This window comes from Ctenocephalides felis, unplaced genomic scaffold (genome assembly GCF_003426905.1).
Source record: "Ctenocephalides felis isolate EL2017-DRISC unplaced genomic scaffold, ASM342690v1 CF-g0.4_SCAFFOLD_01886, whole genome shotgun sequence".
Taxonomy (NCBI): Eukaryota; Metazoa; Arthropoda; class Insecta; order Siphonaptera; family Pulicidae; genus Ctenocephalides; species Ctenocephalides felis.
In genome coordinates, this window is record NW_020538040.1 from 22,984,261 (window position 1) to 23,000,478 (window position 16,218).

The 16,218-nt window shown below is 30.0% G+C and overlaps 1 pseudogene; it reads right to left on the reverse strand.

The window, feature by feature from the left end:
- Positions 1 to 851: 851 nt before the first annotated feature.
- On the reverse strand, positions 852 to 11,201 carry LOC113374771 (annotated as a pseudogene).
- Between the last annotated feature and the right edge of the window lie 5,017 nt (positions 11,202 to 16,218).

Below are 16,218 nucleotides of genomic sequence, written 5' to 3' on the forward strand. Positions count from 1 at the left end.
TAAAAAATTGTCTCACATACAACTTCTGTCCACAAATTTAATTTTAGAGTAGCTTTACCTCATTTTTTTTATCATACTCTTAATTTCGTCTTATATACCTTTTACAACCTAAATACTCTTGAGATCTGATTCTGAATTTGTTCTCTCCACCTAATATTACTGTCCTTAGAAATAATTGAAACAATTTTGTTTATATAAAATATGGTTTTAATTTTTCTTCTTACTAGTTACAGAATAAAATTGGCACACATGATAAAAGTGCTTCAAATATTAACAAAAACGTATTTTATTAAAATTTTAAAATCAACAAATTTATGAATTCTTAAGCATATAGTTAAACCTAAGTCTTAGAATTAAATGATAATTTTGTGTATTTTTACTACACAAACGTCAATATAAAATCGAATTAAATGCATGAAAAATAAATAATGATGAAAAGTATCTATGCCAAAAAATGATGAAAATATTAATACCAATAAATGATGAGTAGAGTCGTTAAACAATACATTTGATAATGGCTTTTAAATTTCAGTTGATGGAAATCAATTGAAATTATCTTAACCAGTAAGTTATTGCACAAAATACATTAAAGTTAATATAATGAGATTATATTACGTATTTTTTAATATTAAGAGCTTGTTTGATGGTATAACCACTAATTGATCTCACCGGGTTATTCTGAAATTAAAAAAAAAAACGAAATTAAATGTTTTGAATTATTTGATAAAATCTTAGTCAATATTGATTTCGATTGATCTTACATTGTATACATATAGTACTTTGAAGAACTATCAGGTGTTTCTGGTCACTATGCTTCTTGGTTCCTTGTTCGATAAGTCAGTATCCTGGCATCAGGTGAGGGTGGTGGTTGGATGATGATGCTTTGTTGTGGTGCTTTTGGGGGAAACTGGAGCAGGTTTATAGTTGTAGTTGTGGTTAGCTGCTTCAGCTGAGTGTTCACTAACGGCGTGTAAATGCTAAAAGATTGACAATATCGATGATCAGTATAAGCTAAACTATTAATTATTGTATGGTGTGTGATTGTTTTTGAATAAACGAATCTTCAGAATTTCTGAAGACACTGTTTTTGATGGTTGAATTTAATTGTAAACATTAAATTATATTGATTAGGGAGAACAAAACATAGCATCACAATCTCTGATAATTAATGTTACCCAAACTGTAAGTTCAGGTTTCTAAAAACTAGAGCTATTTATATATAAGCATTTTTTCATATTTATATTTTTCATTATTAACAGCAATCAGAACTTAGTAGTTCTTAGTTAGGTTGTAGTGACATTCTTAATAACGTGGCTTTTGTCGAGACAACCCAATACTTAAACAATAAATATTTGATGGAATTTTTTATTGAAGAAAGCGCTATCTTTCCTTAGGAGCATTGCTATCAATATTTTCAAACAAAAACCTATTTCACTACTGCTTGACATCAGGCTGTCCGAGGCAGGCATCAAACCTGGAACTTCTGATTGGATGCCCATAGTTCCAACCACTAAACTATGCAAAAGCCTAATTTCTTTAATTATGTGGTCAATGGTTGCTTGTTCTCTTGGGTTCTTCTATGAGTCAGTGGTTGGAGCTTTGGGATTTTAATTAAAGATTCTGGTTTGATGCCAGCCTCGAGTAGCCTGATGTCAAACAGTAGTGACATCGGTTTTCACAAGGAAATATAGATAGCAATGTTTTCCAAATACAAATAGCCCTTACCTGCTTCAATACAAAATTCTTCACTATTACAGAAATTGTACTTATAAAAAAATCATCTCATAGAGATGGAACAACTCTTTGGGTTGCCATTTATAAAACTGACGTAGTTAAGTCAAATCATCAAAACAACTCATAGAAACCTTAACTTCTGATCGCTGCTCATGCAATAATAGAAAAATGTTCTCATGTTATGATAGCTCTCAGTGTTTTATGTGAAAAATTAGCTAAATGTGCTCAATGTCTATATATCAAACTGTTTTAAATTCGACTCAATATTATTTTACTTCCATTCTGTCCTAGTGCTTTTTGATGAGATGATCATGTATCAAAATTAGTTACTGAAACTTCAAACAAAATGATTTATCAGTCAAATGAACAAAATTCGTGTTTGGTGTTTCGTGTTTACCTTGGTTTGACAAATAAGAGCTGACCTGTTCGGCTTCGTAAGATGCTTGATGGAGATCAGCTTGGTTGTTGGTTTCGTGTAATCCGACGGTGGCGTGAACAGCTGCCTCAGCTGCGTTGTTCTGGGCAGCTTGAGCCGAATTAGCTGCGTTTTGGGCTGCCTCTTGAGTTGCCTAGAAGAAGGAAGAATTAACTTAGGGAAATAAATTTTTGCATTTATTATTGACCGCCAACAATTTTGATGATTTCAATACGTCATTGGGCCTGGAAGAATTATCTTATTAGCATTCATGATAGATCTTCAACATTCATAAAATTTATTTTATTTCTTTACTAATGTAAAGGTCGTTCTCCGATGCCACGACGTTATTCTTGCATCAAGTATGGTTTCTTTGATTTTACATAAAACTTGGTTTCTATCTGGAAAATTGATATTACTTCACTATCGCATTTATTATCTGTTACCTGAAAATCCACTCTAGCTTGGTGCAATTGTTCGTCAATGTGTTCAACGCGGTTTTTGGCAGCTCCAACCATTGCGGTTTGAGAGGCCATTCGGCGGCAGCTTCTTGGGCAGCTTGCTGGCTGTGTTCAGCAGTTGCTTGGGCAGTGTTCAAAGCAGCAGTAATCACATTTACCTAAATCAAATACATTTTTTTTATTAAAATTATTAGTTGAAGTAGTATGTGTCCAAATTAGTCCACTTAGGTAGGTAGGAAACAAATATTCTGATTGAGGAATCTAGATTATGGATAGTAATCTAGTAAGTAAAGGAACAAAATATTCTTGGTATTTGTTTATATACGGTGGTTAAGTGACTAGAGCGACTGGACCTGAATCAGAAGTTCCAGGGTCGAACCCGCTGCGCGGAGCCTGGTACCGGTCTGTAGTGACATCTGTTTTTATTTGAAAATATAGATAGCAATATGTTTCCAAGTGAAAATAGCCTTATCCGGATTACTACATCAATCAAAATATTTGCCCTATTATCGAAATTGTAATAATAAAATGTATCAAGAGATGAGACAAATATTTGGGTTGCCGTCTGTAAAACAGACGTAGTATTAAGTCAAATCAAGCGCTAACAATTGCCGACTGAATACATCTTAAAAAATTTTGCCGTTTAACTAGAAACAAGCATGAGTCATTTTTTGATTTGGATAAATAAATTATCCATGATATTTTGTAACTTCGGTTGAATTCGGTTAAATTATCTAAACAACTCACTCGATCAGTTAAAAAATTATGAAAATTCTTTTGGGGGGTCAAATTAAGACTAAAGTATTTATCGGATTCAATAGGATTCAGTCAAACATCAGATGGATGAATGAAATTAAGTATAATTTTTTTTAATGTCGTGATGGCTACGAACATTTGCAAGTTGCATATTCAATATTAAACCAAACCGTGAAGATCATCAGCATCGTTTTATCATCGTTATAAACCGTCTATCTCGTTCTTAATCTTTACATAATTACTTTATTGCATTTATTGTAAAACTAACGATTTTGTTTCCAATGATTTAATTAAATAGATCATAAATAAACCTCACCAAATCATACAACAAATTTCTCTTCTCATTTCATTTCATTATTAAATACAATTAAAAATAAAGCAACATCATCGTATTTATGACCGATATTTATAATAATAGCAATTAATCATTAATTTGAATAAAAGTGAAATAAATGTGTAATAAATATATAAATCTTATTATATAATTTACTGAATTGACTACGATTATTAAATTCGCTTGTTAACCAAACGGCGCGTGAAAGTTATTAGTGAATTAGAACTTAAACGCTACAATTATTTTTATAAAGTGAGTATGTAGAAAGCTTGTATTTTCACACTTGTGATTCGACATAAGTGAATTTTTGACTGGTATAATTATTTTGGGCGAATTCAAATGGGCGTGGAGACCTAGAAAAAGGTACCCACGACATGCATCGAAAGAGAACTTTTGTGTTCTATATTTGGTATAAACATATACTTTCTTTGAAAAGTATGTAATTTGGACAGTTTTACTAATTGGAATAAGAGATTGTGATTTTGTGTAATTGGACTTTAAATTTTGGTCCATCACTGTAACTAATTTGGACCAATAGAAGGATACGTTGATTTTTTACTACCATGGGATAACAGTAATATATATATATATATATATATATATATATATATATATTAGGGTGGTCCTTAAAATGGTCATTTTCGAATTTTCTTGCTCCCAGGGGCTCAAATGGTTCCAAATTGATAAAAAACAATTCTCTGAAAGTTTTAGCTCTTAATATTAACGTTCAGATAGAGCGCAATTCAATCAAACTTGGTATGGAAAGAGCATGGAAAAAATTTTGAAAATTAAAAAAAATGTTTTAGGTACAACTTAGCGACAAATGAATGAGTTTTTATTCAGTTTGATTTAGCAATGAAATTATTTATTCTTATATATGTTCTTGGGCTTTTTACGTCACAGGACCTAATAAGTGGATAATAAAATAATTATAAAATACTAAGATTTTTTGTGTTACGTTTTGACACTAGCAGATCTTACGTTAATAATTAGCAGTTCTAAATTATTGTAAAAGCAAAAAAATATTATATTTTAATATAGGTTGGGGAGAACGAAATCAATTAATTCTTTGACAAGAAGGCAATTAAAAAAGTATAAAACGTTTGTTATATAGTTTTACGGTTGGGCCTTCATATTCACCAGGTCGAAAATAGAAGTTCTAAAGAACATAATATTTATTAATAATTATTATTTTCTTTATATATCCTTTCATCCATAAAAATATGCTAGCATTTTGGTACTACCAGAAAAATTATATACGATTTTTATCTATATATTTTTAACTTCCCGTAGGGTAAGTTATAGTAATCGCAAAAAAATCGAAAATGAAAATTTTTATATATCTTTACGTTTCAGAGGTTTCTGAACATTTTGGCATACCTTAGAAAAAATGGATGTATGTGTGTGTGTGTGTGTGTGTGTGTATGTGTGTGTATGTATGTATGTACGTGTGTGTATGTATGTGCGGATACAAATTTTCGTCGACGATTTCGGGAACACGGATCAACCGATTTGAATAATTCAAAAAACATTCGATTCGTATTGATGAGGAGACGTGCTGATTAGTTTTTGGCGAAGGCAGGTCTAGCCGTTCCAAGGATACGGGGCAAAAAGTGCCGAAAACGGTAACTCAGTTTTTAAGAGAACGGAGCGTCCGATTTGAATAATTCAAAAAACATTTCACTTGTATTAACAAGATGAATAACTGATAACATTTTCATAAAGGCAGGTCTAGCGGTTTTGGAGATATGGAGGAAAAAGTAAAAAAATGAGCCATTTGGCGGTCAAAAATGATCATTAGACATATGCACATGAAATTATCAGATATTTTATAGAGATTTTAACAATAAGTATACATTTTGTTAACATTCCTATGGGTTCCGTACCAATGCTTATGCGTTAGACAGCGACGCTTACGCGTTATATTTTGTCCCTATGCAGTTAAAGCAGTACGATTGCTTTAAAAAAAAAGTTCAGATCTTCCACAATATGTCAAAATGAAGAAAAAAAAATTTGTTTTCAAAAAAAAAAATAATAAAAAAAATATTATTATTTTTTTTTTTAATTTTTTTTTCAAAAAAAAGTAATTTTTTGTCGAAAATATAGTTTCTCAAAAATCTTATTTTTTCAAAGTAAATTTTTTTCAAAAATGTTAATCGTTTTTAAAAAAATAATAATTATTGGTACGGGAAGTTCCAGCAATTTGCCTTAAGGCACGATGCCTTAATTGCCTTAAGACATAATTCCACTGACAGCTAGTTTTACCTGGTTTAGAGCTTGTTGAGCTGCATATGCTGCAGCCTTAGCAGATCTCTTCGCTTGTTGAAGTTGAGCAATTTCTGCTTCCAATGCATGATGAGCATCTTCACTTTGTTGTTCTAATCCTTCTAAAAGCACTTGTTTACCTTTAAAAAATTATATGTGTTAATAACCATTTTTATTACTGAAAGTGCCTTATGAAAAAAATTGACTAATTTTTTTTATTTATAATTTCAGGTGGATTTTAAGTAATTGGGACTTACAACTGATACCAGATCAAAATTGGAGTGCATTCTAAAATTTATACTATTGTAAATACTAAATTTAAATTTAAGTTCTATGGTTTCTAAAGATTCTGTGTTGTATTAATCAAATTTTTTAAAATTTAAAATTATATCTAAATGAACTGCCTCGATGAATGTATTGCGGCATTGGCGTTTAAAGTTTGTGTATATATAAGTGTGTAGTGCATTATAATTCAAAATTCGACGTGAACGAACTGAAATTCTAGTATTTCATTAAGAAAACAAAGTGTGTTTATCCTTGTATTAAATGTCTTGTGCAAAACTATTCACAAGTGATTAGTGCGCTAGTCTTGCAAAATGAAAAATTGTGACCAAATTATGGACACTGCTTATTTCTATCTCGACGTACCATGAAGAGCAGCTTGGGCCGTGGCCGCAGCTTGGGAAGCCGCTTGGGCCAATTGGTTTTTGGCCTGATAAGCAGCCTGTTTGGCAGCCGCCTGCTGATTGGCCACAGCGCTGTTGGCTTGGTCAGCACTGCCTTGAGCTATGGAGCGAAGGCCGCTGCCTTTGCTGTAGCCTGTTTTGCCGCTGCCTGCACTCTGGAGGAATAGTGGGGTAAATAATAATTATTAAATGATCTCGAATAATTCGTAAAATTCGGAAAAAATGAGTTTCTTACGGTGCGAGTTAATACATGCAAAATACGTTAATTATATTTTGTTGAACAACGAATTTTATTTTTAAATTTGGCGTATTTATTCTACAGGTTCATTATTATTCGTTTCAAGGATTTAGTGATATACATCATGACCCTCTAAAATGTTGTTACCGATATTTTAAAATTATTTATTGAATTACTTATAAGTAAACTGTCACTAATATTAAATATTATTTCAGGTCCTAGTCAAGCTTACATGAAACTCTTATAAAAACTAGTAATCGCTTGTGAATCGAGTTAGTACAGTAAAATGTGAAATAAATGCACTTCTGAAAATGAAAAAAAAATGTTTATTTAAAATTTCAGAAGATTCTTTATTATTACTCTTAACTAGCCGTTTACTTAAATACTATAAACTTTTATAAATCTTAATACTTATGGCATTTTTCCTGTTATTTTTTATTTTTATATTTAGCCGTATATACGGTCCATGAAAATAAAATTTGTACTTATTGTTAAAATCTCTAAAAAATATCTGATAATTTGATGTACATATGTCTAATGTCTAATTTTGACTACCAAAATAGCATTTGTTCTTAACATTTTTTATTGGATTTCTGAAACCGCTAGATCTGCCTTTCCTAAAAATTTAATCAGTTCTTAATTTCATCAATACAAATAAAATGTTTTTCGAATAATTCAAATTGGACGCTCCGTTCTCTCAAAAACTGAATTGCCATTTTTGGCGTTTTTTCCCCGTATCTTTGAAACGGTTGGACCTGCCTTTGACAAAAATTAATCAGCACATCTCTTCATAAATAGAAATCGATTGTTCTATGAATCATACAAATCGGTTTTCTCGAAATAGTCGACAAAAAATTGTATCCGCACGCACACTCAACCACTCACACACACACACACACACATACATCAATTTTTTTTAAGGTATGCCAAACTGTTGAGAAACCTCTGAAACGTAAAGATATATAAAAACTTTCATTTTCGATTTTTTTACGATTACTATAACTTACCCTATTGGAAGTTAATAAGTTTAGAAACATATATTTATGCAAAAGATCGCATGGTCAAACTATTAACAATTAGATATAATTTAGTACAAAATCCAATTAAGATATGACAAAATTTTACGAACACTCCGTACATTTCATAATAAACATACTGTTTCACACCACTATTTTTGAAGAACACCCTATCAAAAATATTTATATATTTATATTGTCAGTTGTCTCGTTACATTTCAATTGAGTGGATGTGTTGTTGTAGTGCATTGGTAAATGGCAAAACTAATTCGTGATCATATTTTGATTTTGAAAATGGTAAGAACTAGAATTTACTCATGTTTTTTTCCATATTGAAGCTAATTTTGGGTGCACGTTGTTTGATTTGCAAAGTATAAAACCGTTATGAATGTCGAAGAAGTGTTCAGGAAACTTAGTATATTACCGGGGAGTACATAAGTTAATTTTATTGTTGATAAAAACTAATTGGTTAATAATAAATTCTAATAATATTTATTACTCACAGCGTGTCCTACGTTGAACGTCTGGGCATGCTGGTTTGAGAAATCATAATCTCCATAATCAAAGCTGGCCGACTTGTCCACGCTTCTCGCACATGATAGTCCTAGAATGAAAGTGAAGATTAATAATATACAATAATGTTTTTATCATTAATATAATTTATTCAGAATATAATCTTTAAATAGTATGAACCACGTGTTTTATCTAGATTTCTTGTCTTAAATGGATTTATATGCAACTGCGTTTACTACATTAAGACTAAATGCGTTCAATTGAGGTTTTTGCATAGATCCTATACTGCATGGACTGCTAGTTGAGCGCAAAACAAGGGTCAAAGAATAGAAAGGAACTGTGACGCCATTGTATGAACGAGCGTTGCCGACAATCGTGAAACACTCCCGATTGATTAAATATCATGTCATATGTCACGTGCTTAACCTAAAAGTAAATATTCTATGCTCGATTTGCGTAAACAATAGTGGATATTTCATATTATATTATATTATATTATACATCATATGACATTCAATCGATCGTGAGTGTTCCACGATTGTCGGCAACACTCGTTCACTAAGTAATGTCATAGTTCCTGTTTATGTTTTGACACATTTATAAAATAAAAAAACATATGAGGAATAGCAGTCCATGTAGTGTAAGGTCTATGGGTTTTTAGTCTTTTATTTAACATGTAGAAAAAATACGGACAAACTGATACTGTGTTTTGTTTGTTAATGATATTTATTTATTCCTTCGATCCAGTCGATCATTTTTTACTCATATTTGGCTTTTTGACTACCAGTGACATAGTCGTTTAATTAAAATGGAACTATAATAACATATTTATTAAGGACAAATGCAACCAATTACAAAAACCATTTTGTCTATATAGTACTGAAAAAATTACATACATGATAAGAATAAACTGAGATGCGAAATTTTAAAAAAGCAGTTTACAAATAAATCACTTGGTTTTCTTTGGTACATCAGCACGTGAAACTTGAGCTGAAAAGGACAAATAGATCATAAACAGACTTTGCAAAAAATGCGTCTTTACTTTTTACCGGTGAATTCTTTGGTCTGTTTTTAGCAGACGTTGGAGTAAAAGTTAAGAGCCAATCAACAAATACAGTCTTTTTTTGAACTTGCCGAATATTTCAAAAAAATATTTGTGTTAGGCCGAACAGCACCTTGTATTCAATTTTATTTTGCTTTCGATAGGTGAGCGTTCATCCTATTATATATATATATATATATATATATATATATATATATATATATATATTATGTCTTTTAATAAATTTGCGAAATTTTTTTATTAGGCGAACAGGTTTTATTATTTTTTCGCCTTGAATGATCTTAGGTAGTACTTGCAAAGTTCATTGCATACTTATGTCCAAAGTATTTTGTCCAATTGTGAACAGAAATTAATATATAATGAATATTCATCAAACACCTTATAATTGCTTTAAAAGTGATCGAAATCAGTAGCACTGACATTAATCATTTAGTAAGACCCCAAAAAAGATGACAAAATCTTCATCAAAATAAACTTTGGAAAGAGCGATACATGTTTGAACTGATTATTTCGACAAGAGTGTGACAATGACGCTCAACATCTGACCATTTCTTCATATTATACAGTCGCAAGAACTGCAATAAAACTGGCTAATTTTTACTACACCATTTTGTCCGTATTTCCCCTATGTCATTGTATAAAACAATTATGTATATGGAAAATTTAAAAACGACGTGAGATGCAAATTACAGACAAATCATTACCTTTCTAATATTTGACCATATACGACGTATGTGGTTTTTACAGTTTTCAACCTGCATTGGAAGTATCATTTTTTTGCCAAAATATTTAGAAAATCATATATTTTTGATAATTTTTGTTTCTAAACAGGAGCAATTTTTAGTGTTTTTTGTTAAATAAATTGTTCAATCGTTAAATAATCTACTAAAAATTTTTGTTTTTAAATTTATATTTTGATGAGTTAGCAGCTAAATGTATCCAAATATCATTAAAAACTTCTGCAAGTTGAGCAGCAAAAATATATTCGGTATATTTGGTATAAATTTACCTATTTTTAGGCATGTAAATTTACTGTTAATTAATAATTTTAAAAATGTCTTTTGCATTAGTTTAAAGTATCTTAAAAACATAGAACATTTAGATTTATTACTGAAGAAAGCGAGAAATCGTCTTGAACAGTCAGCTCACAATAACTTTTTGTTAGTAAGATTTTCTAATACATTTAAAGCATAAACATTAATTTGAAAAGTTCATCGTGTAACTAATTTTACATTTATCGATACTTAAATACGTTCGTCAAAAATGTAAATAATAAATAGACAATGAAGGCATAATGTTCTAACTTGTAACTTTCTTTGTCAATAAAATTACATTCGAAGCGGCTCGATTGTTTAATCATACGAGATTTTCTCTCGAAATGAAATATCTTTTGATTTTATATGAATGCTCAAATATGAAATATAATTTGTAACGATATTAGACTTGAATATCATCCGAACCAACTTGCAAATTAATGTTTTCCTTAAACAAACCCTTCAAATTCACCAAATTAACATGTAATGTAGACTCATTACTATTTTCTATATCTTTATCTCATTTCTTTTCAAATTTAAAATGACTATCACTGAATAGCATTTTTAAATTTTATAACTTTTTTAAATTACCAGGCAGATTGTAATTATATGAAAATAAAAAAAGTTATGCAATAATGATGTTACTTACCCAAGACGACAATTATCAGGCAGAAGGAGTACTGCATTTTTGTCTGAAATAAATGATATAATGGAATTATTTTGTATTCATGCTTTGACTATTTCTTGCATAACAATATTGCTAGCAACATATGCACTAATAAATCGATGAGTATGTTGAATCTATTTTTAGCCACCACAATTATTTCTAAAATTTTGAAAATAAATTTCTCGTCTTCTTCCTGTTCGAAATTTTGACTTTCAACATTTTGGAAAAGTTTTCCTGAGAGTAGAGAAACGTAGTTTTTTGTTACATTTTTATTCATATTTTTTAAACTTGTGGTATTCCAAAAATTAGTTTGAGCTATGAAAATATAGATCAGGTTTTTCTGTAATTTGGATTTAAGAATTCATATCACAAATTTTTTATCAAAAGTATTTATATACTAAAATAACTTTTTTAATTCTTCCAATTAGGGAATGCAATACCGATGGAACATTTCAATACCGGTAATTTTTCATTTTGGAACCGGAATACCGGTAAATTACCGGTATTTTTATTATCTTAAACAAACGTAAACAACCGACACCGTCGACGCCTAGCGCCGCTACTGTATATATATATATATATATATATATATATATATATTCTAATTTACAATCAACCAATAATTAATACAAATATTTTTCTATTATTTATTACTTTCCTCGCTCATAACAATTTTCATAAACTGTACGTTCTCGTTCATGGAAACTCGTTATGCTTTTATGTAATTAGTTGTGTAAAATTTTCAAATCGTTATTTTTACGCTACAAAAGCCGTTTGTTTGCGTGTTGCAATTTTTTTTACATGAAACTGTAAACCATATTGCGTTGTTTCACATAAAAGTTACATTACAAGTGGAGGATAGTACAACCCGTTTTGTTGAATCATTAATTGAATCGGAAAGCTGGTCGAAAGTTTACCTATTGTAATTGACATAAACGATTAATTTTTAATTATCAGGTAAATTTTATGAACGAGTAGAACTTTGTGTGTGTGAGCTATGTTTGTGATCGTACAAACAAACCTAGTGTTTTTTGAGAGGGCAACCCATTGGTCAACTTCTTCTATTTTAATGTGTAGACTATATGTATTAGATAATTTATATTAGCAATGTCCACGTAAGGCAATTTTCATTTAAGATTATATTTGGGATCTCTAACTTTAATTGATATCATACTGCTTGATATCGACCTGGCCGAGGTTTTATCGAACCCGAGACGAGTTTCAAATAAGTGAATCGATTATAAAAATTGATTGATTCACAATTTCAAAATATGTATTATGAAAGTGTAAATAGAAACTTATTTTTGTGTAGAAAATTGTGGGACATTTGTCATTACAATCAAATCTCGTATATTTCTTGAGAGGGCAACCCAACGGTCAACCACTCCTAGTAGTAGACTATATGTATTAGATAATCTATACAGTAAACCCTCGCTTTACGCGGCAAGTGCGTACCGTGCAGTATGGGAACCGTGCTATAAGAAACTCGTATTTAACATACAATTCAGGCTAATTCGTAGTGCGTTCTATGGAACCTTACATAGTGCTGCAGTATGGGATCCGTGCTATGAGAGACTCACAGTTGGTACAAATCGCACCATTTTTATCGCGCTGTATGGAGACCAAGAAATACAACTTGAAGTAGGAGTAATACGGACGAAATGACATGTAGGGCATTGACACGATTGACACCTTATTCAAAAATTGGCGCGACGCAGTAGTCAGCTCAAACGTGTTCTTAGGCAGCTATTATATAAACAGGCATGCCTAAAAGATAAAAGTCAATAACAAAATTTACATCAATACCCTTTTGCACAACGAACTTATGGGCTGTTGACCAAATACCGTGTAATAAGAAGTCCGTGTAGTCGGAGGGATGTCGGATTTTTAGCTCCGTGTAGTATGGGAACCGTGTACCCAGAGTGCCGTGTAAAGCGAGGGCCTACTGTATTAGCAAAGCCCACATAAGACGATTTTCGCTTAGGTATTATAATTATTGGGATCTCTAACTTCAATTAATATCATACTGCTTGATATCGAGCTAATCGAGTTTGTTACAGAATCCGCGACTAGATTAAAAAAAAGATAGATTAGGAAGATTGATTGATTCCATAATGTTGAAAAATGTTAAAATACTTAGTGTTAAATACTTAGTTTTGTGTAGAAAAAATTTTGGACCCGATTAAGACTCGATTAAGCACAATAAGTGCAAAAATAAACCTTATATGTACTTAATTATTTATTTAAAATATATTTTTATATTAACCATATACGAGTATACTTAATTCTATAGTTATAATATTAAATACTCCCTTCCGCTTTTTGCTCTTGGTTTATAATACAAAAAGGCGGATATTTTGACAACCTTATATATTTTAATGTATTTTTTTAAAATGATCTTTGATTATGCATTTACTACCAAATTAAAAGTTACTTATTATACTCAAATGAATATTAATTATTTTCACTTGTTTAAACAATGACTAAATTTATTATATAACCTTCTATTTATTAATTTCCTGCAATTTCTCATATTTTGTCAAAATGAAATAAAATTGTTAGTCGACATTTTAGTAGAAAATCTTAAACCAAAAATTCAAAAACTTCTATCTAAAAATATTCGTTAAAAATAATATTTATAATAACTGTTGAAAAATTCTAGGATTTTTGAAGGTTTGATCGTTCCTTTGGCTAATTTCTGGAATTACTAAAATCACAAGGGTGTTAAGCTTAAATTTTGCATCGTGAAAATAGTCTTTCTGGTATACTTTCCTTGAAATTTGAGTCAAAAATACTAGTTTGAAGAATGTAAAAATATACGGTATTTGGACAACCATTGGGTTGCCTTCTAATAACAGCTTTCTGTACAAACAGAGTAATTATTTATGTTTTCATGAAATATGCAGACTTTAATAATCGTATGGAAATAAACAAAAACGTATTTTAGAAGTAAAATTTTTTGATACTTTTTAACAAATATGAAAGCTTTCCAGGCTTATATGAAAATCAGCTGTATGATGAGTAATTAACAGAATAAATTATTAGAAGATCATTATCCGATTTGTTGAAAATTAAAATTTTACTTACATTTTGCAATACAATGTAGTTTTTCTTTTTGTAGAGGAAGTACACGTTGTATAAGTTTTTGTATAGTTCATTTAAGAGATAATAAAAGTCATCAATTTAATATAAAACGAAATGTTAACCAGCTGTCGTACAATCATGCGTCACAAAGTTTATAAAATATATACATATGTTCAAAATATAAAAATTAAAACATTCGAGAAACGATTGTAAGTTCGTAAAAGAATAAATTTCACGAATCCAAGAACAGGAAAGTGCAAATTTCTTTCTACGTAGTAGCATGTTATGAAACAGAATCAATGTTTGAATATTTATAACCGAGCATAAATTAACAACAGACTTTATTGTTTGCAGTAAATAACGAAATGGATATATTTAATAACAAAATCTTGCGAATTCTTAAATTCACACTATAGGGATCAAAATTATATCCCATGGCTTGTAGAATAAAATTTTTCTTATTGCCAATCGATGTATTTAAAAAATCCAATCGTCATTTTGGAAAAGACGGAATTTTGATACTTTTAAAAAATGTGTTAGAACAGCATTAAAACAACTCAACTACATGGTTTTTTAGAAGCAGCCCAATGGTTGTCTAATTTGCAAATATTTATAAATTAGATACCAAAAATATTATGAATATTTTTCTTCTGTACGTATGATGAAAAAGATTATAATGGTATATTATATACCGTTGGACACATTCAGAACCGCCAACAAAAATCCTTAATTTTTGAATTTTTTTAAAACCTTATGCATACATTTTAATAATAGATATGCATCACGGTAAATATTTATTATTATTTATTTATATAAGTAAATATTTAGTTCAGTTTATTTACCATGTAGTTAAATCATTATTAATTATAAACAATTCTCTAATTTTACTCTGGCAAATCAAATAGCAACGACTCTATCATTATTGTCTACTTCAATTCGATTATTGTCTTCAGATACAAGTGTTCCTCCAGTCTTTTCCTCAAATATATTACAATTGATTACTTTTCCTCAAATATATTACAATTGATTACTACTATATAAAATATTTTCAAGCAGGAACTGAAAAATAATTAAATAATACTGCAATATCGATACTTTCACTCAACTAGCTTTAAATTGAAAGGAAAGGGTACTGTAATGATTACAGAAGAAAATACTGTTATGCATTCAAACTGAATCCTAATTAGACTTCTTCATATTATATGACATATTTGTGATAGATCAGTAGCTTTATTTTCTAAAATAAAAATTTATTGCTTTTGTTCAAATTATTACTTTTTCTACAAATTTTCTGAAACCAACTTATTATAAATTCAAGAGCAAACAAAAATTTATAATATTATGTTAACCATAATTAAAAACAAATTTACTACGATAATACTGCGAATGTCTTATGAGACAACCTTCTTCATTTATTTAATCAGTTATTAACAATATCAAAATTCTGTGAATTTATTTTCAAATAAGTACTAACTAATCAGATACTCAAAATTAAGTTCCAGCAAAATAATCAATTATTCACTCAATACGAATCGAATTTTTTGTTTTGAATCATTCTAATCGGATGTGCCATTTTCTCATAAACTGGTTATTTTTGCACTTTTTGCTCCTTATCTTCGAAACGGTTGGACTTGCCTTTTCGCTAAACTAATCAGCACGTCTTACTGTTAATATGAATCATTCAAATCGGTTAGTCCGTGCTCCCGAAATTGTGGGCGGGAAATTGTATCCAAACATACATACACACATATACACACCATCACATGAGTATTAATTTAGAAAATATGAATAAACTCATTCTTGGCTGTTTTAATAAATGAGTTACCAACGTTTGAGACTATTATTTGTTTCATCAGTGCAAACTGAATAAATTTACTTTAACCCTTTTTCCACTCGCGAATGCGAGAACTACATGTATTTTGTCGCCGGAGCGGTGGCATCCGAGTGAAAAG